A 21,384-nucleotide genomic window follows, 5' to 3' on the forward strand; every position below is an offset into this window, starting at 1 on the left:
AAGAATGGACTTGAGGACACGGGGAGGGAGAGGGTAAGCTGGGACGAAGTGAGAGAGTGGCATGGACATATATACACTACCAAATGTAAAACAGATAGCGGGTGGGAAGCAGCCGCATAGCATAGGGAGATCAGCTCGGTGCTTTGTGACCACCTAGAGGGGTGGGATAGGGAGAATGCGAGGGAGATGCAAGAGGGAGGGGATATGGGGATATATGTATACGTATAGCTGATTCACTTTGTTATACAGCAGAAACTAACACACCATTGTAAAGCAATTATACTCCAATAAAGATGTTTAAAAAAAAAAGCTGGAGGGAGACGCAAGAGGGAAGGGATATGGGAACAGATTTATATGTATAACTGATTCACTTTGTTATAAAGCAGAAACTAATACACCATTGTGAAGCAATTATACTCCAATAAAGTTGTAGAAAAAAAAAAGCAAAAAAAAAGCACACAATAAAGAATCATCCAGTAAAAACTCCCTTAACTTTCCCAATCTCTACCCCCAACGTGGTGGAGTGAAAAGAATATGGGCCTGGTGCCAGAAAGAGCAGGATCCAATCTCAGCTCTGTCATTTACTGTCCATGTGACAGTGGGGAAGTTACTAACTCCATTTGGCCATAATATCTTCACCTGTTAAACAGCAACAACAGACTGGAAATCTACCCTGTAAGGTTTCTGTGATGGTTAGGGTTCATGTGTGTAAAACAACAAGTATAATGTATGACAAGGAATTGGTCAATGATAGTTATTTTCACTTTATCTCTCTTTTAGCATACTCTTCTCCCTGCTTCCAAAGTTGTCCTTATCACCCACACCCTCCTCCTTCCAACCTTCTTCCCTCAAAAGATGTGGTTTTCATCCTTTTCAAAATGAATCCCTCTTCCTTAGATTATGAGTCTGTTTTCTTCCCCTTGCTCTGGGCTCTGAGCCATTAGTTGTCTGTTCTCTCCAGCATCTTATACTCCTCCTTCTCTGGGGGCTCCCTTCCAGCTGGCTTCTCACCTGCACAGGACTCCCCTGGCCTTGAAAACATCCTCAGGGGAGAGGTTGCAGGAGAGTGGTTACAACTGGGGATCAGGGAGAAAGTAAGCGACAGTTCTGAGCATGATGTATATTTGACAACTCTTCAAGGGAATTTTGATATGCTTTCTTCCATCCACATTGGAGATATTTCACCTTATTGAATAGAAAAGTTCTAGCGTCCTTATTCCAGTTACCACCAATTTCTGGGGGAAAAAAGTAGGGGTGGGTAATAAACCTTCATATGCCATTTTATGATTACTCATTCACTCTTTAACACTTAGATGGCTTGTTAAAGCAAAGGTTTCTGGGTCTCAACCCCAAATTTCTGATTAAGTTTGGATTAGGGCTGAGAATTTTATTTCTCACAACTTCCGAGGTGATGTTGACGTCCTTGTGCAGGAACACTCAAGAACCACTGCTCCAGAGTCTTGCTACTTTAGGTGTGGCCTGTGAACCAGCCACATCTCACCTGGGAGTTGTCACAGATGCAGGATCTAGTCCCCACCCACACCTACTGACCCAGAATCTGCATTTTAACAAGACCCATGTGACTCATATGCACATTAAAGTTTGAGAAGCACTGCTCCGGATCAATGGTTCTTATATAAATGTTAAAACCGCTGGGAAGTATTTTTTAAATACTAATTCCTGGACCCCACCGCTGAGATTCTGACTTAGTTGGACTGGGGTAGGGCCCCAAACTTCAGTATTTTTAAATCCCTGGGAATCTCATTAAAGTGCAGATTTGGATTGAGTAGGTCTGAGGTTGGGCATTTCTAGAAAGCTCTGAGGTGATGCTGTTGTTATGGTCTGGGGATCACATGTTAAGTAGCAATCCATTCCAGAAAGGGCCATTAATGCTCTCCTCATCCCCAGACTCAACCATCCTTTTTCAACCCTCATCCATCTTCATCTCTCCGCAGCTGTTATTCATTCTTCCTGCTTTAAAACACTAGTTCTCAGCTTTGACTACAAATCGCTGTCACCTGAAGAGGTTTTAAAACTACTGGTTTTTGGTCCTACCCCCAGAGATTCTGAAGTAATTAGTATGGGGTGCAGTCTGAGAACTGGAAGATCCACATCTCCCTAGATGATCCTAATGGGAGCAAAGTTTAAGAAGCACTAGTTTAAAACCATTGCTTGCCATACTCCTGAGATACAGCACTATTCTATATTTTCTCCTACATCTCAATCACTTCTTCGTATTCATCACTGGCTACTTTTTCTATCACTTTGGTAGTTTCATCCATAATTACTACAAACATGTATCTGTATATGAAAACTTGACAAGTTCCCCAAATGTGCCTCTCTTGACTTCTACGTTTGGATTAAAAACCTCTTCATTCTCATAGTCACCTAGGCTCAAATCTGGACACATAGAAAGGTCTAAACACTTAAAGTTTGATTCCTCTTTCTGCTGCTCTGCCCTCTCCAGCCAAGACCAGGCTGTTTCTTCTCATCTCCTTCAGTGTCTCTGCTGCATGGCTTCTCAATTCCATTTCTACTCATAGCTGCTTCCAGATTTCATAGTTTTTCATAGCTACTGTAACAGCCTCGAAAATGTCTCTGCTTCTCACCTTTCTCCCTGACTCAGTTTACACACCTTGACCATGGAGTCAATTCCTCACCCCACTTCCATGGCATATATTAACATCTCACTGAAGTAGCATTCTCAAGGTCCCACCATGGGAATATTCCAATGAATTTTTTCCAAAATAATATTCCAACACACACACGTCCAGCCCACCTTACCTGGTACATTTCTTTTCTTCATAGCACTTATCTTCCAACTTTATATAATTTGTTTGTTACGTTTAGTATCTGTCTCCTACCATTAGAGTATAAGCTACATGAAGACGGAGATTTTTGTGTCTTTTGTTCTTTGATTTGTCTCAAGAACCTAGAAGATAACCTGGCAATCAATCACTATTGGTTGAAGGAATTAATACATTTCAACCATAGTTAGCAATGTAGATATCAGCTAATTATTCATAAACTAGGTAAGTCCTGCTACCAAAGTTAGGAGCTCCCTGGCAGGATTAGGTCAAGGCCTTCTCCCTGGGGAGAACTCTGGGCTCCAGGAGGTGGGAGGGTACAAAAAAAGGTGAGAAGAAGAGGTCAGGGAGGAGGGGAGAAGAGAGGAGTTAGAGAACAGTCATCACACAAGACTGTCACTGTATTGACTTTTGCAGGCCTTCATTTGGTTTGTTCTGAGTGTGTTTATAAGATGTGGAAATCCCTGGTCTGGTCACTGTTCAGCCCTGACACAAACTGCAGAGACTTACAGGAGACCAGGGCTAACCTTGTTACTGGCTGAGGAGGGCTCAACAGGCACAATTGACTTCTTTAGGGCCCCCCGGCACCAAAGACGCACCGCACGCAATCTTTCTTCTCTGAGATTAAGCTGGCCTAGAGCCATGGTAAACACCCAATCTCCCTTACAGGGAGGAAAGATTAAATATCTGATTAAAATTTTTGGCTGCTAATTTATTGAACTTGGATGGATGAACTGTTTGGAAGTCACATGACTTTCCCTGTGTGTCTGCTGCTGTTGTTTCCCCAGAAAGAGGTCAGGGCTCCGCGTGGGCGTATGGGGGCTGCTAGGCCACGGGGCCATCTTTGAAAACTCGGGGGCCAGTTCTTTCCCAGTTCGTTCAGGAATGTCCACATGGACCATGGCAGTTTCTGTTTCAACCTCTTTCTCTGTTCTGGCGCTTTGTGGATTTGGTTCGTCTCAGCCCTCCCCCGCCTATTGTTCTGAGCCGGCCAGCGAAATGATGTCATGGGCAGCTTAAAAGTATACGGGAAGTCTTCAAAGCCGAATGACTTCAATATACTTTATTCCGTGGACTCTGGCTGCTGGCTTTCTATGGAAACCACACCCCGCAGACCTGGGGGAGGTAGCCATAGGATTAGAGCCTCTCTCCTCTCCACCCACAGGTCCATTCCCCACCCCCACCCCACCCCCCGCCCAACCCCTCACCTCCATCCCAGGGCTTTGGACAGAAGCCATCACCAGAGGAGCGAAGGGAAGCCAGAGGAATAGGAGGTCAAAGGGAGTTTCCTCAGAAAAACGGGGACACAGGACTCTCAGGAGAACCAGAGGTCACCTTTACCGACCTTTGGGTGATAGAGTCAGGTTAGCAGTGCTGCCAGTCATGGCAATGTCCCCAGAGAGGGCAAAGTGACAGCAACCACAAGGAACTAGCCTCAACTTGTAAATGGCAGTGAGAGTGCTGCATTGGGAGTGCTGCCCTGTGATTTGGAGCAGAGTGAGCAGGAGGCAGTTTGTAACAGGATAATAACAAAAATGTATACAGGGCTTTACAGTTTCTGCAGCAGGCCTTCATATATATTCCTGTATGAGTCCACAACAGAAACCTTGTGAGGTATGAGCCCCATTTTACCAATGGGAATCAAAAACAAAAAGCAGAGAACTTTTGTACTCACTCAAGGTCACCAGCTATCAAGCGTGGAACTGGGACTCAAGTCCAAATCCCATGTACTTCCAAGTCCCCCACTCTGTGTTCGAACTGGGGTCCTAGTTTCCTTTCCTATTCCTAGTCTTCATAGAAATCGCCCCAAATTAGTCTTTGTCCAGCTACCTAGTTTGTAGTACTGCTCTATCTTACAGAACTACTAGAACTTTCCTTTGGCCCCATAAATGACACAGAGTTTGTGCCTGGCCCTGGTGCCTTTGCCTGACTGCGTATGCTCAACCCTCCAAGACTTTGGAGGTAACTAATTTCACATGTCCACAGACTGGCCCTTGCAATGGGGCTGGGCATTACCTCATCATTATCACACAAACTGGGGACACTGTAGCTCTGTGATACTGGTATTGAGGTAATTTACCCAGAACCAGGAACATGACTTTCTAAAGGCATTTGCCATTTTCCAAACACATAAGGTATGAAGTCTTAATTGAGGTCCATAGACAGAATTTAGGGGGTCTGTTGAAACAGGATGGGGAAAAATCACATCTTTGTTTTCATTCCCTTTCGTTGAAATTTAGCATTTCCCCCAATTATGAATGTAGGCAACATACTACATTAGTATTACAGTATCTGTAACTTTGTCACCAGTAGAAATCACAAATTTTTCAAATCACATTTCAGTTGTAGCAGATATCTCAAAATACCATTTATGTTCATCACTACTTGGAATTATGGTAAATATTAGGCCTGCTGCTAAGTTTTGTTACTTATTGCATTATTGATGAAGCAACTATACTTTAATATCACAAGTTTAATTTTTAGACAGTTTGATCATGCAGGCTCCTATCTGCAGAGAAGGAACCTAGCCTCCTTTCAGGATTCTTATCTCCATCTGGCCCTAATTATTTCTTGAAGTCCATAGGATATTTCAGACTATATTTCCATGTAATTGGCTTCCTTTGTAATCCTAAGTATAATATTTTATTCACTTAAAAACATTATTCTGGGCTTCCCTGGTGGCGCAGTGGCTGATAGTCCACCTGCCGATTCAGGGGACACGGGTTCGTGCCCCGGTCCGGGAGGATCCCACATGCCGCAGAGCGGCTGGGCCTGTGAGCCATGGCTGCTGAGCATGCGCGTCCGGAGCCTGTGCTCCACAATGGGAGAGGCCACAACGGTGAGAGGCCCACATACCACAAAAAAAATAAAATTAAAAAAATAAAATAAAAACATTATTCTGATAAAGAGTCCCTAGGCTTCACCAGGCTGCCGAAGGGGTCCATGCACCCACGAAAGTTAAGAGCCCAGCTGCCATGTTGCTGGAGTTGAAGGGTTGAGGGGATAAAGGCTTGGTCACCTGAACTGGGTCTTCCCACCACCTGCTGGAACTTCACTCTGGGCAGGCAGAGCATGAAGGTCAACAAGCCAAGGCCATGTCTGGTGAGGAACTGAGGAGACCTGGGAAGCTGGACTCATGGACAACTTGCAGGGCTGCTGTCTAGGCTGATTCACACCTTTACACTTTCCTCAGGAACTGTATGGCCTGTCAGCATGTGCACTAGTGTCCCTTCTCACTAGCCTCACACCAACACTCCCCAGGGCTGCTGTGTGGCTCCATAGCCACACTACTCACCTCCAAGGCTTTGCCTCTGGCTGTCTCGTTAACTTGAGAGAGAGCAGGGTCAGGATGAGCTGCTCTGTGGATAGTCATCAAGCCTGATTTCACAGCACATTTAAGTGGCAACTGTACACCACTCTACACAGCAGCCAACTTGAGCACCTCTCCGTGGACCTCAACTGGGAAACAGTCAAGCCAGGTTTGGAGGAATCTGTGTTGTCGGCACTAGGGGGTATATACAGCTATTAGGGATTTTTGCACAACCTACCTGGCTAAGGTGGTGTGATTCTACAAGGCACTAATACCTATTCACTGTACACCAGCCATGCTATTCTATATTCTCATAGCTCAAGTACTAGAGTAACTCTAGGCCTCCCTGGTCGATGCAGACATAATAACATTAATGTCCACCTCTCATGGCTTCACGGCCCCCACGTGCATAGAAGGAACCAACCCTTTTTCAAGATCCTTTTCTCTATCCAGCCATAACTATTTCTCTTGCAGGATGTTTCAGACACTCTTGCGAATCAGTGTAGGCTGCATCTTGACTACCACCCCTGCAGCCCAAAACAGGGATCCAGGCCTCTATTTTCTGCTGACTTTGCTGCCCCATGCCACCATGCATACTCTTGCTGATCTCTGCCTCCCCTGACTGAGGTTTGACTCTTGGGCACACGTCTCAATCCTCTGGGTACTTGGCTACTCAGCAGTTGGCTGAAAAGAGCAGCACCCCCGCCTGCAAGCTCCCTTTGCTAGAGGGCACCATGGCGGGCAGCCTGGGCTCAGAGATGCTGGAAGGCTGGCTCACGGAGCAACGCCTTCTCTTACACAGATAGCCCTTCCAACTCCAGAATGTGCATAGCCCTCCAGAGCAGTGGGGTAGGGACAGGTTCAAGAAAAAACAAGCTGGCCATGCTTAGAACTGCACATTCTTTCCAACTTCAGCTTAAGGTGCCTTCGCTGAATCACATTCACCATGCCTGGCACCCCTTTCCTTCTGCTGAATCCTCTCTTAGAAGGATTCAAAGATATTCCCTTGAATCTGACCTCGGCTGTCCTGCCCTGCCCTCCCTATTTTGTTCTCCAGACAAACCTGCGAACATCAAGACCCCTTTTAAGGACCTGTTTCAACTTCTATTACTGGGAACCTCCTCAGACCCCAGAACAATCCAAGACACAGTTGATTGGAGGGTACAGGGGAAAAGATTACCCTAACTCCACACCCCAGATCCATCTATGTTCATTAGATTTGATCTCCTTCTGTAGATACTCTTGAGGAAACTAAGTTGTGTAAGCCAGTGAGAGGTCTCTTGCTCTAGCATTCTGGGCTTCCAGTACAACCTTGGCATTATGATGAAGTGGAAAGAACTTGGACTTTGGGGTTAGAGTGTGCTCAGCTCCAGCAGCAGATTTTTTAAAATAATTTTATTTATTTATTTATTTATTTATTTTTGGCTGCATTGGGTCTTCGTTGCTGCACGCGGGCTTTCTCTAGTTGTGGTGAGCGGGGGCTACTCTTCGTTGCGGCGCGTGGGCTCCTCATCGTGGTGGCTTCTCTTGTTGCAGAGCACGGGCTCTAGGCACGTGGGCTTCAGTAGTTGTGGCTCGTGGGCTCAGTAGTTGTGGCTCACGGACTCTAGAGCCCAGGCTCAGTAGTTGTGGCGCACGGGCTTAGTTGCTCCGCGGCACGTGGGATCTTCCTGGACCAGGGCTCGAATCTGTGTCCCCTGCATTGGCAGGCGGATTCTTAACCACTGCACCACCAGGGAAGCCCTCCAGCAGCAATTTTGACAGTTACTAACTGTGAGACTTGGGTAAGATCTCTCTGAGCCCACTTTCTTATATGGATGTGGGAAGTAGTAATACTTGCTTTGAGGGTTGTTTTGAGGATTAAATGGAATACCCAGTGTATAGCACCTAGTACAATGCCTTGCACATAGTTGGCGACTGATACATCTTAATTCTTATTTTGAATATTAATTTTTAAAATTATGCTTAGGTGTACCAGTTGGATGTGAGATACATTGAGGGGAGGTTTCTGGAATTGCACAACAAGCTTATTAATTAGAAAAATATTTCTTTGCTATTCACTAAGTCCTAAAAAAGGAAATACAAGCAGTAGGAAATTGTTTATAGTACGAAATAACAAAAGATATATTACTGACTAATCTCCAGAGTAAAATTAAGTTATACCATTTGATAATAGTATATAATAAAAAGAAAAAGCCAGGGAAGAAAATTTACATTATTCATGTAACTGTATTTGCCAAGAAATATACCAACTTTTTTGCTGTATTCTCTAATGGTCACATTATAATTGAGGACACTGAGGCTCTCTAGATTAGATCCCTAGAAAATAATAAATGTCATTCTTTCTTCTTCTTTCACCTTCCTCTGTGTCTAAAACTCAGGCTTAATTATCCACTTTCTACATAAATCTAATTCCATGCCCCACGGTTCCATGCCTCACTGTCTTTATTCCAGACATAAAGTACCCTGGCTTACTTGGAGAGATGAGTGTGGGCTGCTCTTCCTTGGGTGCCCACCTGAGACCAGCAGAATTCCCAAGCCTGTGCACCAAGAGAGCAGCACTGCTGCTATACACTGAAGGTATCCAGAGATCTGCTTTACTTGTCACTGTTGCTTCCTTTCTAGTAACCTCCAAGACAGCTTTCATTGTGACCTGCTTTGATTGGAACCTCCTGGAAATTTTGAGCAATATTCTACTTAAATCTAGCAAAACATCACTTCTAACAGAACTGGGGAGAAAGAGTGGGCAGGAAGACCAATGGAAGAGGGGAATCTCCCTTCTGTGGCTCCACATGATTTGATTCTGTGACCTTCAAAGTCTGAAAAAGAAAATTGGGTTGATTCATAAACAACCAGGGACTAAAATACTTCTGGTTTCCTTTTATTGTACTTCTGGGAACCAACCGATTATGTTCAGAACTCTGGGTTATTGGTAGGGTTTTGTTTTGTTTTGTTTTGTTTTGTTTTTTTAAAGCTGATTCAGGAACCTTAATGAGTTTTCTGGGCTGTTCATTTTGGCATTTTTGCCTAGTTTTTGTCACCCAATCATAAAGGAATAGAAAAGTTTCATCCCAAAAGAAGGAAGCCAATCAGTGACCAAGGCTGCCAGGTAAAACACCAAAACAAATACAAAGGGCTGAATTCTCACACATCACTACTGGGTCCATTTCCAGAACAGAACCTGAAAGGTGAGAGGCAGAGGAGAGGCTGGAGACACTGCTCTGCTGCAGGGCTTAGTATTTAATCTCAAGTGGCTGAAGTATGTCTGTGCTTGATTCAACTGAAAGGATGTTAAGGTATTAAACAAGGCCTGTGTAACCCTTACATAGATAGAGAAGGGAGCCAAGAGTTGGTGTAGTCATAATACCTTACACTTCTATAGCATTCATAGTGTTCAAAGCAACTTCATAAACACTCTATATTTTGATTGATTCCTCATCACGATCTAAATAGGATTAGCCCCATTTCTCACTATTTTGTGGCTGAAAGGCTGCTGAAAAGGTAGTCTAAAAACAATTAGGGAAACACTTTGGACCACCCTTCCCAAAAAAGAAACTTTCCCACTAGTGCTACAGGTTCAGAAAAATGCTCTCTATTATCATCCTTCTAAAACATGAAAGTATTGGAAAATAATTGTTCTACATTTTTTTACTCTAATGCTTTACATAAGTCAAAACTTGATGGATATTCCACAAGATCTATTAAAAAATACTTTCTTTTCCTTTCTTTTGTTCTATTAAATTTGGGAACCTAACATAAAGCTAACAGGTAAGATAATGGGAATAACATAGCCCCACATGTTTATAATTTATCTCATCTACCAGCAAACTGAAAACTAAATTTCATCTTCTGGGATAATAAGTGCTTGCCACCTAGAAGCCTGTTAACTATTTCTATGATTTAGGAAAAAACAAAAAGTTGTTTTATTCTGTAATGTGTATACAGTTGCAACATATTTTTAAATTTTTTTTGGAAATTGATGTGGTATAAATCTTAAATAAACAGTGATAACAGAGGGCAACAAAGGTCTCTAAGAATAGTATTATTTTATGTAAATAGACAGAGGTTTGAAGTGATAGGCACAAAAATACAAACAAAAATGAGCGTGTTTTTTGTTTGTTTGTTTTGTTTTTTACCAACTCACGGAAATGTTGTGGTTTTCTTTTCTCATCTACAAGAGGTGGTAAGGGGGAATCACGCTCTCTTGGGAGGCAAAGGACCAGGAATCTAGCCTTCCTGTGTTTGCAACTTTAGGTAACACATATGACCTCTGGATAGTGCTCATCAAATGAGGAATAAAAACACATTCTCTATTTGAAAGCAAGGAATTAGATCAATTAGCATATAGTCCTTTTATTTCTTAAGATCTACAACCCTTTCATCAAAGCATTTAACTCTAAAACAATTGTGTAGATTAATTCAAACCCAAACCACAAAAATGTGCCTAAAGTTTTTCTAACAGTCCAACCTGATTTTGCAGTGATGTTTGGGAGAGAAGTGAAGTAAGTCACAGTCTTTCTGTCTGGCTGCCATAAACTGTTGCTCATCCTAAAAAGTAACACAAGCACCCACTGTGGGTGAGGCACAGAAGATGAAGGCTTGCTGCCTTGTGACTAATATAAAAAGAAGACTGGTCATTGATCTTAGAGAAACTTTCACTTCTAAGTGCAGATTTTTTAAACTCCTTTGCTTTTATGTTTCCTAGGTTACCATAAGCTGAACCCATGCAAACACTTTTATGTATACACTCTTCACATGTTGGATTAAAGTGCTATGCTATCTTAGATTCCTAACTAGCCTCCTAGCTCCCTGAGATAAGCATCTGTTCCTTCCTCGTCCTTCTATCCTCCATGATACTCAACTCAGTGCCTCGCCTGCAGCAGAGACATAAAAACGGTTCAACTGAATTGACCTGACTTCATTATTCAGCTGACTCTTTAGCTTTTGCTCAATATTTCTTAGTTCTAGTTGGGAGCCAAAGCATTGAGAAGATTTTACTAACAACTAAAAATAATACTAAAAGTATCTTCTAGTCCAGAAGAGATTATGTCTATCTCAAATTAAGAACAGATGAGAAATATTAAAATGTCCATTAGAGTACTGTAAAATGTTCCAATTCTTTTTCTGTTTCCATCATGAATCCGGGATCCCATTTGGAGTTCATCTGCAACTTCAAATTTGCATAAGAAAGGCTTCCACTGCAAAGCATCAGAATCATTTTGCAAATTCAAAATATCAAGATAAGTTGTTCATTCGTATTTGTATTTGTAAATATTTTTTCCAAAATCACTTTTAATAACATAGGCTCATTCTTAATAAAGTTTTGACTTGGGAATTTTTGACATTTCTGAAATAGAAGATATAGGAAAATATGAAAGGTGTAATTTTCCCTGAAAATAAGTAAAGTGATGCCCACAGAAGATACACAGCTTGTTCAATATTTCCAGGTTGCCTGTGAGGAGGCTTAACTCAGTATATTGACTGTAGGGTTCTAGTGGCTGGTTTTTCATCTAATACGTTTTCAACAAAGGGATGCCGATCAATCTGCCATAACATCTCCCTAAACTTTGATAGTGTCTCCAGTACTATTTTGATGCCTCAGAGGAAAGCAGATTTGCTTTGTACAGAATCACTCTCAGTGGAGTGCTGTGAGAAAGCTACAAGCTCTACATATAAAACACGAGAGCTCCCTCTACAGTGGTTACCAGCAAAAGTGCCCTCCAGCTGGTTGCCCTATGCTGGGACCCAGATAGAAGCCCACAAACAAAATAAAAACAAAAGGAAGCTCTCTTGGCTTCTTTTCATGAGTACAAAATAGGGTGGAAATGAGAAGGTAGAACTACTCCATTTGCCAAGCAGAGGAGAAGAGTGATGAAAGAAAAGGGATTGTGTAAGAGAATGTAATATGTATAAGCAGATTATTGCTCGTATTTGGTATGAAGTTTTCCTGTAATAACAATGACCAATTTAGTTTATTTCTAGCTATTCATATCCTTGGGTTTTGCTTTGTCTTGTTTTGCTTTTTGTTTTGTTTTAAGGTGGGAAAGGAATTGTAGAAGGGATGTCATGAAGAGGAGGGAGAAATTATAACACAATACAGAGGCAAGCCGGGCTTCCTAGCACCACTGCAGAGGCACATCCCACCACATTCCTCTGGGCATGATCGACTGGCCAGATGAAGAGCTTCAAGGTCATCAAAGGAAGGAGAAATGAGGAGTTGCCTGAATTTGTGCTGATTGGTGCATTGCGCAGAGCAAGGATGAAACGTAAAACTCAAAGGGAAAGGGCAAAGCAGATGAGGAATTATATTCCTGAAGAAACCGTGCAGCTTGAGAACTGTGAAATGTCATTGGCAGGTAGCCCATTCCCTTTAAGAAAATGTGAAGTATGTGCATTGCAGACAGAGGGGACCCACTATAAACATGGCTCAATAACTCTTTCAAATGAGAGAGAGGGTTCGTATTTACCTTTCAGAGACGCTGGGTCACCCTGCCTTATACTGAGAGAAGGAAATGTCTCTAACACCTTAAAATGTTGAGTGCATACCGCATACCACAAAGCTCGAATATGACTGATAATGGGCACAGCGGTCACTGAAAGGTAACCAGCTCAGCAGAAGAATTCATGTGGGTACTATGTTCTGGTGACTTGAATTTATGCCCCTTTCCCAGACATCAGAGTATATTCCTCTATTTAAAAAGTGAATATATTAAGGGCTTCCCTGGTGGCGCAGTGGTTGAGAGTCCGCCTGCCGATGCAGGGGACACGGGTTCATGCCCCAGTCCGGGAAGATCCCACATGCCGCAGAGTGGCTGGGTCCGTGAGCCATGGCCGCTGAGCCTGCGCGTCTGGAGCCTGTGCTCCACAATGGGAGAGGCCATAACAGTGAGAGGCCCGCGTACAGCAAAAAAAAAAAAAGTGAATATATTAATAGAATGAGACTTTTTTTTAACCTTCAGGTCCAAAATGAAAAGTGGGTGAGAACTTTCTGTCCACCCCCACACCTGCTCCCCACCTACACAGAGACAACCTGAAGTGCTAACAGTGCTTAAAGACTTCAGTCAGATTCTCCTAGAAAAGTAACAGTTGGGCATGGACAGAGATGGGATTCTGGAATATGGTTGACAGTGTGATCTTCTATAGTACTCTTTATTGGGAAAGACAGAGGAAGGAGGGAAAAAGAAAATTAAAAGGTTAAAAAGTGAAGAGAGGACTGGTGAATAGCTGAATAAAATCTTGTACAGCCATAGAGTTGGTCGCTATTCAGCAATCTAAACAGGAATAAAATACTGATACACACTACAACACGGATGGATTTTTAAAACACTATGTCAAGCGAGAGAAGCCAATGCAAAACAAAAAACAAACAAACAAAAAACCCATATTGTATGATTCCATTTACATGAAATATCCTGCAAAGGTAAAACTATAGAGACAGAAGGTAAAATATTATTTGCCTGGGACTAAGGTTGGGAGTGGGGATTGTCTGAAAATGGGAATGTGGGACCTTATTGGAGTGATGGGAATGTTCTGAGACTGAATGATGGTGATGGTTGCCCAGCTTTGTAAATTTACTAAAAACCATGAGTTGTATACTTTATGCAGGTGAATTTTATGGTATGTAAATTATAGCTTAATAAAGTTTTTTGTTTTTTTAAGTAAATGAACAATTTGGTAGAAGCAGTCACTAATTTGATTTTGTAAGATTTTAAGAAAAGAAAGAAGATTTTTAAAAATGAAAATATATGACTACCCCTTAAACTTCCTTGGATAGGTCTACACCTAATCAAACTAATAACACTTTTTCTCTTAACTAAAGTACTTCACATGGTCCACCCCATACTGGAGTTATTTGTGTACGTATCTCTTGTCCCCTAGACTGTGAGATCTTAGAAGAGAGGACCCCTTTTATATTTATTTTCTACCATCCTCAGTGTAATGCACATTAGCTTTCACAGAGTAGACACATAATGAATATTTTCTGATTTGAAAACAGGATCTTTAGGAAAGAAGAAAGAGCTTAAATGGGGCAAGAGAAAAGATGAAGCATTCAAAGGAGTTAGATAGTATGCAGATAGACTTGTTTTCTCTAGAAAACCAACTTCCAAATAAAGGTCTCTTCAAGAGAAAGCAACTTTAAAGAGAGGTCCTTGAGGGAACAACAAGAAGTCTAGGTAAAAATGAAATACCAGAAACAAGAATTTATCTGTAAATACACCACAATATAATCTCTCCATTTATGCACATATTTTTCCTGAGTACCACCACCACTTAACACACGCACACACACACACAGTCAGAAACCACACACAGGAGTAGAAGGCAATGGTGAGTGGAAGGATACATCTTCAATTAATCAGTATTTATCAATGTATACAATACAGTCCTCTGTGCATGACACTTCACTGCAATGACAACTCAGCTGGAACATGATCTTCTGTGTCATAAAGGATACCTGTGGAACCAAAGCCACCAACTAGAATGGTCAACTGAACATTGGTTCCTAGCCATATGTTTGGTCTGACCTCTTGGACAAAGCTTCGTTAACACCATAAGATTCAGGAGTTACTCCAAGGGGCAGAGTCCATGCAGCTACCCAAGTCAGCAGCAGTGCTTAGAACAAAGACTCACATATAGAAATAACCAAATAAACATCTGTCATATTTAAATTTGAAAAGGAAAGGGAGGAAGGAAGAGAGGGAGGGAGGAAGGAAGGAAGGAAGGGAGGGAGGGAAGAAGGAAGGAAGGAAGGGGGACAACAACCTATGAAAACAGAAAAATAAGTAAAGGGGTAGAAAAATAACATCAATTCAATTTTACAGTTAATTTGTGTGGGAAGTTGGGGAAGCTAAAGATGACAATTACTGTCATATTTTTAAAAGAATTATTATGAAGAAACATTAAATAATTATTCTAATTCTCCAAAGAGCAGAGGAACAAAGAAAATGCACTTAAATTGCAAGAAAAAGAAACTTCAATTAGCCACAAAGTAATCTTGTCAATGAGGGTAACTCACAGGTTCCTAACAGAGTTCACACACCATTCATCCCTACAGACAGCTAAGAAGGCAATTAATATTTTTCTCAGTTGGAGTAAATATAGACCTGTCCAAGGCAAGAAGTTGAACCAGGAACCACTTCTGCTCCCTTCCTGATCTCTGATTTTGTTCAATTTTCTATTGCTTATCTTCTAAATGTGCTTGTAATAACCTGCCCTCTTGCTAGCACCTTCTTGTAAATGAGATGCCTATCTGGGTTTATCCCAGCTAAATAAACTGAATTCAATAAAACCCATCCTGGGTTATCCTCCAGGAGAGTTATTACTCCACTAACATGCTACTGTTGCTACCGTTACCTAATACTTTAACTTCTCCTTTAGGCTTGAGTTATGCTACGTTGTTGTATATCTAAGATAAGAGGCTGTCTGGAGTCTGTTCAATGTTATCGCATAACACGCAGTGACTTTTTTATTGAAGCCACTCCGTGAGTACCTCTGCACTGATGCAGGTTTTACTGAAACTAATTCAGAGACTGTGTGTGTGTGTGTGTGTGTGTGTGTGTGTGTGTACATGCATATGTGTACACATTCATATATACATATATATTTAAGAATATATATGTATATTTTAAAGATAAATGCTGAAATGAAAAAAGAAAAGTCATAATGTTACTCTTCACTGTTAGTTAGCTAATAATCTGCATTAATCTGACAGACCAGTACACCCTGTGTTTAATCTAGTTTAAACCTTAAAGTGGCAACCCTATTCTCTTAAGTACACACCAGCCCAGTGGGAGCTTGCTGTCTCTCTATGCTGACAAACTCAGCCTCTGCCCAATTTCTGCCACTTCAGATCCCTGAAGATGCAGCAATTCCCAACCATGAGGTCCCCAGACGGCTAGGCCTTCACGGAGTTAGAAATTGGGGTGTTCTGGTAGAGTGTCCATGTTTCAAAAATTCTAATGGAAATTTTACATCTCCTACAAAGACTACAATAGGCAAATGGTCTGCCTTCTTTGGTTTTGAGTTTTACCAAGTCCTTAAATAATCCTGATTGTCTCATACTTATCAGAAGCTCTGGTTAGCATCATACATGATTTTGATGAATCAATTATTGAGGGAAATTAATTATTCTTTAAACTGTAGTTTGATATGAGAAAATATTTGAAAATGTGGACTCAAAAAAGAAAAATTATATAAGTTCCCTGATGACAGAAAAGTTTGGTATCCCTACCATGAAAACAGCATTGGGGAACATGAGAGTACTGACCTGGGAATCATCATTTATTGAATGAAGGCATACCCAGACACCTTATGAATTAAAAGTCCAACCTAAAAAAAAAGGTAAAAATACATGCCATACTCCTTCCACTTCCTGCCCTGTGATTCAGGGCCCAAATTCAACATGAATTTGAAACATTCTACAACAATTTCATTACATACACCTAGATTTCTGAGGCAGCCAGAGAAATATTCTACATCTTTTTCTGTTGCCCATATTCTTACATGCATTCATTGAACACAACTTCTAGGGAAAAAATGAGCAATAAGTAGGTAGAAGATTAGTGTTGGCATTTTTGTGCTTCCAACCAGGGGCAAAGATAGGAAAAATTTCTCTAGCTTTTTGCGGTGTGGAAACTATGGGTTTTCATGTACTCCATCACTTCTGAGTATTGAGGAAACAAGAGTAGGAAAAGATACTGCCTTAATAAAGCAACGTTGCATAGGAGAATGCCAGCTAGAAACTAGTAATGGGACAGCAGCCCACTGAAAAGCTGCCCTCTGGGCTGTAGATCAAATAAAGGAACATGACTATCACATGATACAAGGGGGTCGAAAACAGGAAAATCCACACATTTTACGTGGTATAGCCATAGAACGAAAAATTATTCAGTCATAAGAAGGAATGAAATTCTGACACACACTACAAAATGGATGAATGTTGGAAACATTATGCTAAGTGAAAGAAACCAGAAGCAAAAACCACATACTGTATTATTCCACTTATACAAAATATTTAGAAAAGGTAAATCTATAGGCAGAAATTAGAATCATGGCTTCCTACGACTAGGAATGGATGGGAATGGGAAGTGACTGCAAACGGGCACAAGAGATATTTCTGGGATGATGCAAATGTTCTATCACTGGATTGTGGTAATGGCTGCAGAACTCTGTAGATTCACTGAAAATTGTTGAGTTGTACATTTAAAATGAGTGAATTTTATAGTATGTAAGTTACACCTCAATAAAGCTGTTAAAATATTTTAAAGTTCCTGGATTCATACGACATGTTCACTGCTACATCCTCAGCACTCAGCACAGTTCCTGGCACATAGTAGGTGTTTAGTACATGTTTACTAAATAAGTGTATGAATAAGTGAATGAAGTAATAATCAAAGAGTTAGGATAAAAACAAGTTTTATGACTTACATAAAGACCTGTGCATACATGTTGAAAAGATTCATTATATTCCAAGCAAAAAAAAGTATGAAGCCCAAACCTAGATATTCCAATTTTTAAAAATATTATATTAAAGAATTGCTACGCAAATTCAAAGAAAAGAAAAGGGTAGCCTAATATTTTTTCTATGCAATAGTAAATATCAGAAGAGAGTGGAGGAACATATAAAAAATTCTGAAGGGAAAAGAGTAACCTCCAAGCATTTTCTTCCCCAGTTAACTTGTCTTTCATATGGGAAAGACATTTTCAAATGTGCAAGGCTTTACATATATATATAAACTATATACCCCTCTTGAAAATGTTATTTAATATTATATCAGATGGTATAAGCTAAATGAAGCTATAGTTACTAACAACCCCAAAACCTCAGTGACTGAAAATAGCACAGGTTATTCTTTGATCACACTTAGTACCTTTGGTGCGGGGGAGGGAGTTGGGATCATCTGCTGATTACTGTTACTCAGAGGTCCAGGCTGATGGAGAAGTTTCATCTTGAACTTCTCCAGAGGGAAAGAGAGCTCTGGACAGTTCCCACTGGCAAGTCCATTCACAACTCACTGGCTAGAACTAGTCACATGGCCTCACCCAACTCAAAGGGGGTTAAGAAATGCAACTCTAGCACTAGCTTGCCCCCAAGGCAGGGCAGAGGGTGGAGTGAGGAATGCTCCGGTGGCTGCAGGTTTCCTGCAATCACCTGGGTTCGTGCAAGCCCAGTTTATTCCATGTCACAATGTGGCACTGGACCTAGGGGCTGCAACCAGGGAGAAAGTTCCACCATGGTCCACAGATGCTACTCCATCCTAGGGCAGTGTCTGGGTGGGGCAGCAGCCATAGTTGGTGTTTACTCAAGCAGCACATCAGAAGCAGCCCAGAACTCTGATGGTGACTGGTTCGACACAGCTGACACCCCAATACATGCCAAGAGTCCATGCGGGCCCACCTGCCCTGTGGTGTGGCTGCAAAACAGAGCAGGGGGCAGTGGAGCCTGTGAGGAGTGATCAGCTATGAGGGACAGAGGGAACTTGGACCTAAGCCTGTGTCTGAACAGAGCAAGGGAAACATTATAAATAAATTAAAATGGTATCCTAAAAATATGTGCAGGTAACACATAGAAAGGCAAAAAAAAAGAGAACAGAGGATCAAAAACAAGGAAACAAACAGAAAACAGGTAACAAATGGCAGACTTAAGTCTTAACATACCAATAATTACCTTAAATGTAAATGGTCTAAATACACCAATTAAAAGGTAAAGAGTGAATATAACTAAACATGCAGTTACCAGAGGACCCAGCAACTACACTCATGGGCATTTATTCCAGAAAAGTGAAAACTTGTGTTCATACAAAAACCTGTACACAAATGTTCATAGTAGCTTTATTTATAATAGCCATAAACTAAAAACAACCCAGAAGAACTTCAATGGGGGTGAATAGTCTGACAAACTGTGGTACATCCATACTATGGAATACTACTCAGCAAATAAAAGAAACAAACTATTGACACACATGACAACTTGGATGAATCTCAAGGGAATTATACTGAGTGAAAAAAGTCAAGGCCCAAAGATCACATACTGTATAATTTCATTTATATAACATTCTTAAATTGAAAAAACTATAGAAATGGCAAAAAATACATGAGTTTTATGAGATAAACAGAAATTTAAATACTGAGTGATAGAAAAAAATTAATAAATTAATTTTTTAGTTGCTATAATGTCTCTATGGTTATTTTTTAAAGTTCTGATATTTAGGGATACATACTGAAATATTTATGAATGAAATATATCTGGTATTTGCTTCAAAACAATTTAGGGAGTGGATGGGAGAGGGAAAAGTGTAGGATTCACCATGGATTCACAGTTGTTGGGACTAGAAATGGGTATGTGTGGGTTCATTATATTGTCTGCCTACTTTTGTATGTGTTCAAAGTCTCCATTATTATTATTATTAAATAGTAAAAGCACTTGGAAAAAAGTTTTTAAAAACTGAATATAGATATTACATTATTTTAAATAAATGTACAACATATAAATTTAATACATCCTATCCTATCTAAAACCTAAGATAATATGAACAAAGGCCAAGAATAGTGAGGTGGGAATGAGAAAGTTAAATTGCACTAAAGGATTTGTTTTAAATAGAGATAACTCAAAAGATACCTCTTAATTCTGACTCTATCAGAACATACTATTACAAATAATAAACCAAAAAAATTGGTAAACCTTACTACTCTAAAACTAAAACCGCAAGAAAGCCCCACAGTAAGAAGTTTTCATAGGAGATTTGAACCAAAGCTTTAAGAAAAAGATAACTCTTGTGTTAGTTAAACTTATCCAAAATATACACAAAGAAAGTGCATGAGTTATCTATTGCTGCTTAAGACATTGCCTCAAAACTTAATGATTGCAAACAACAAAATTTATTATCTCGCAGTTTCTGTTGGTCAGAAATCTAGGAGTGGCTTACCTGGATGGTTCTGGTTCAGGATTTCTCACCAGGCTACAATCAAGATGTTGGCAAAGGCTGCAGTCACCTTGAGGTTCAACTGGAGGTGGCTCTACTGCCAAGCTCATTCACTGGCTTTTGGTGGACCCCAGAAGATCTACTTCCAAGCTCACTCATGGTGGCTTCTCCATGGGGCTGCCACATAACATAGCAGCTGGCTTCCCCCAATATAAGCAACCTGAGAGAGAGTGTACAAGATGGAAGATACAGTATTTTAAGAACCTAATTTTGGAAGTGACATTCCATGGCTACTGCCATGTCTGACTCAATAGAAATGAGTCAATAAATTCAACCCACATTCAAGAAATGGAGATTGCACAGGAGCAAGAATACCAGAAAGTAAGGCCATTTTAGAGGGTGCCTATAATAGAAGGCAACACTTTAAATTCAATTTATGAAATCAGTGATACCAAAACCTGAAAAGAACAATAAAGGAAGATTACTGACTAATCTCACTTATGAATATCAATGCAAAAATCCAAAATATTAGTAGACAGAATCCAAAGCTTATTAAAAGAATAATATACCATGGCCAACTGAGGAGTATTCCAGAAATTCAAGTAAGATTTCATATTAGAAAGTATATCAATAAAACCCACCATACTAATACAATAAAGAATAAACAATTGGATTATTTTATACATACTGAAAAGGAATTTCATATAACTCAACACCTGTTGTTGTTTCATATAACAACAACCTGTTGTTGATGGAAACAAACTGCTCAACAAAATAGAAATACAAAGTTTAGTAATTAGTGTAGGCTAAATTGCTATAACAAATGTATCCAAGTGATAATGGCTATATTACAATAAAATCTTACGTATAATTTATGTAAATAATAGCATGTGATGGATATTCTTGATTTGCTTCTCCACACCATGACTAATACAGAGGAAAAAGTAAGTTATGTGCAGTTATTAGTTATAGTGAGAACTAATACACAAATTCAGTAAAGTTGCAGTTTACAAAATTAATAAACAAAAATCAGTTAGGTTTTTATATACTAATAACAAACTGTCAGAAAGAGAAATTAAGAAAAAACTTCTCTTTTACAATTCCATCAAAAAGAATAAAATACCTAGAAATAAATTTAGCCAAGGATGTAAAAGGCCTGTACACTAAAAACTATGAGACATTAATGAAAAAATTGAAGACACTAATAAATGGAAAGATACTGCACACTCATGGATTGGAAGAATTAATATTGATAAAATGCCCATACTACTCAAAGCAATCTAAAGATTCAATGCAATTCCTATCAAAACTCCAATGGCATTTTTCACAGAAATGGAATAAACAA

The sequence above is a fragment of the Mesoplodon densirostris genome, chromosome 15, assembly GCF_025265405.1.
Source record: "Mesoplodon densirostris isolate mMesDen1 chromosome 15, mMesDen1 primary haplotype, whole genome shotgun sequence".
Taxonomy (NCBI): domain Eukaryota; kingdom Metazoa; phylum Chordata; class Mammalia; order Artiodactyla; family Ziphiidae; genus Mesoplodon; species Mesoplodon densirostris.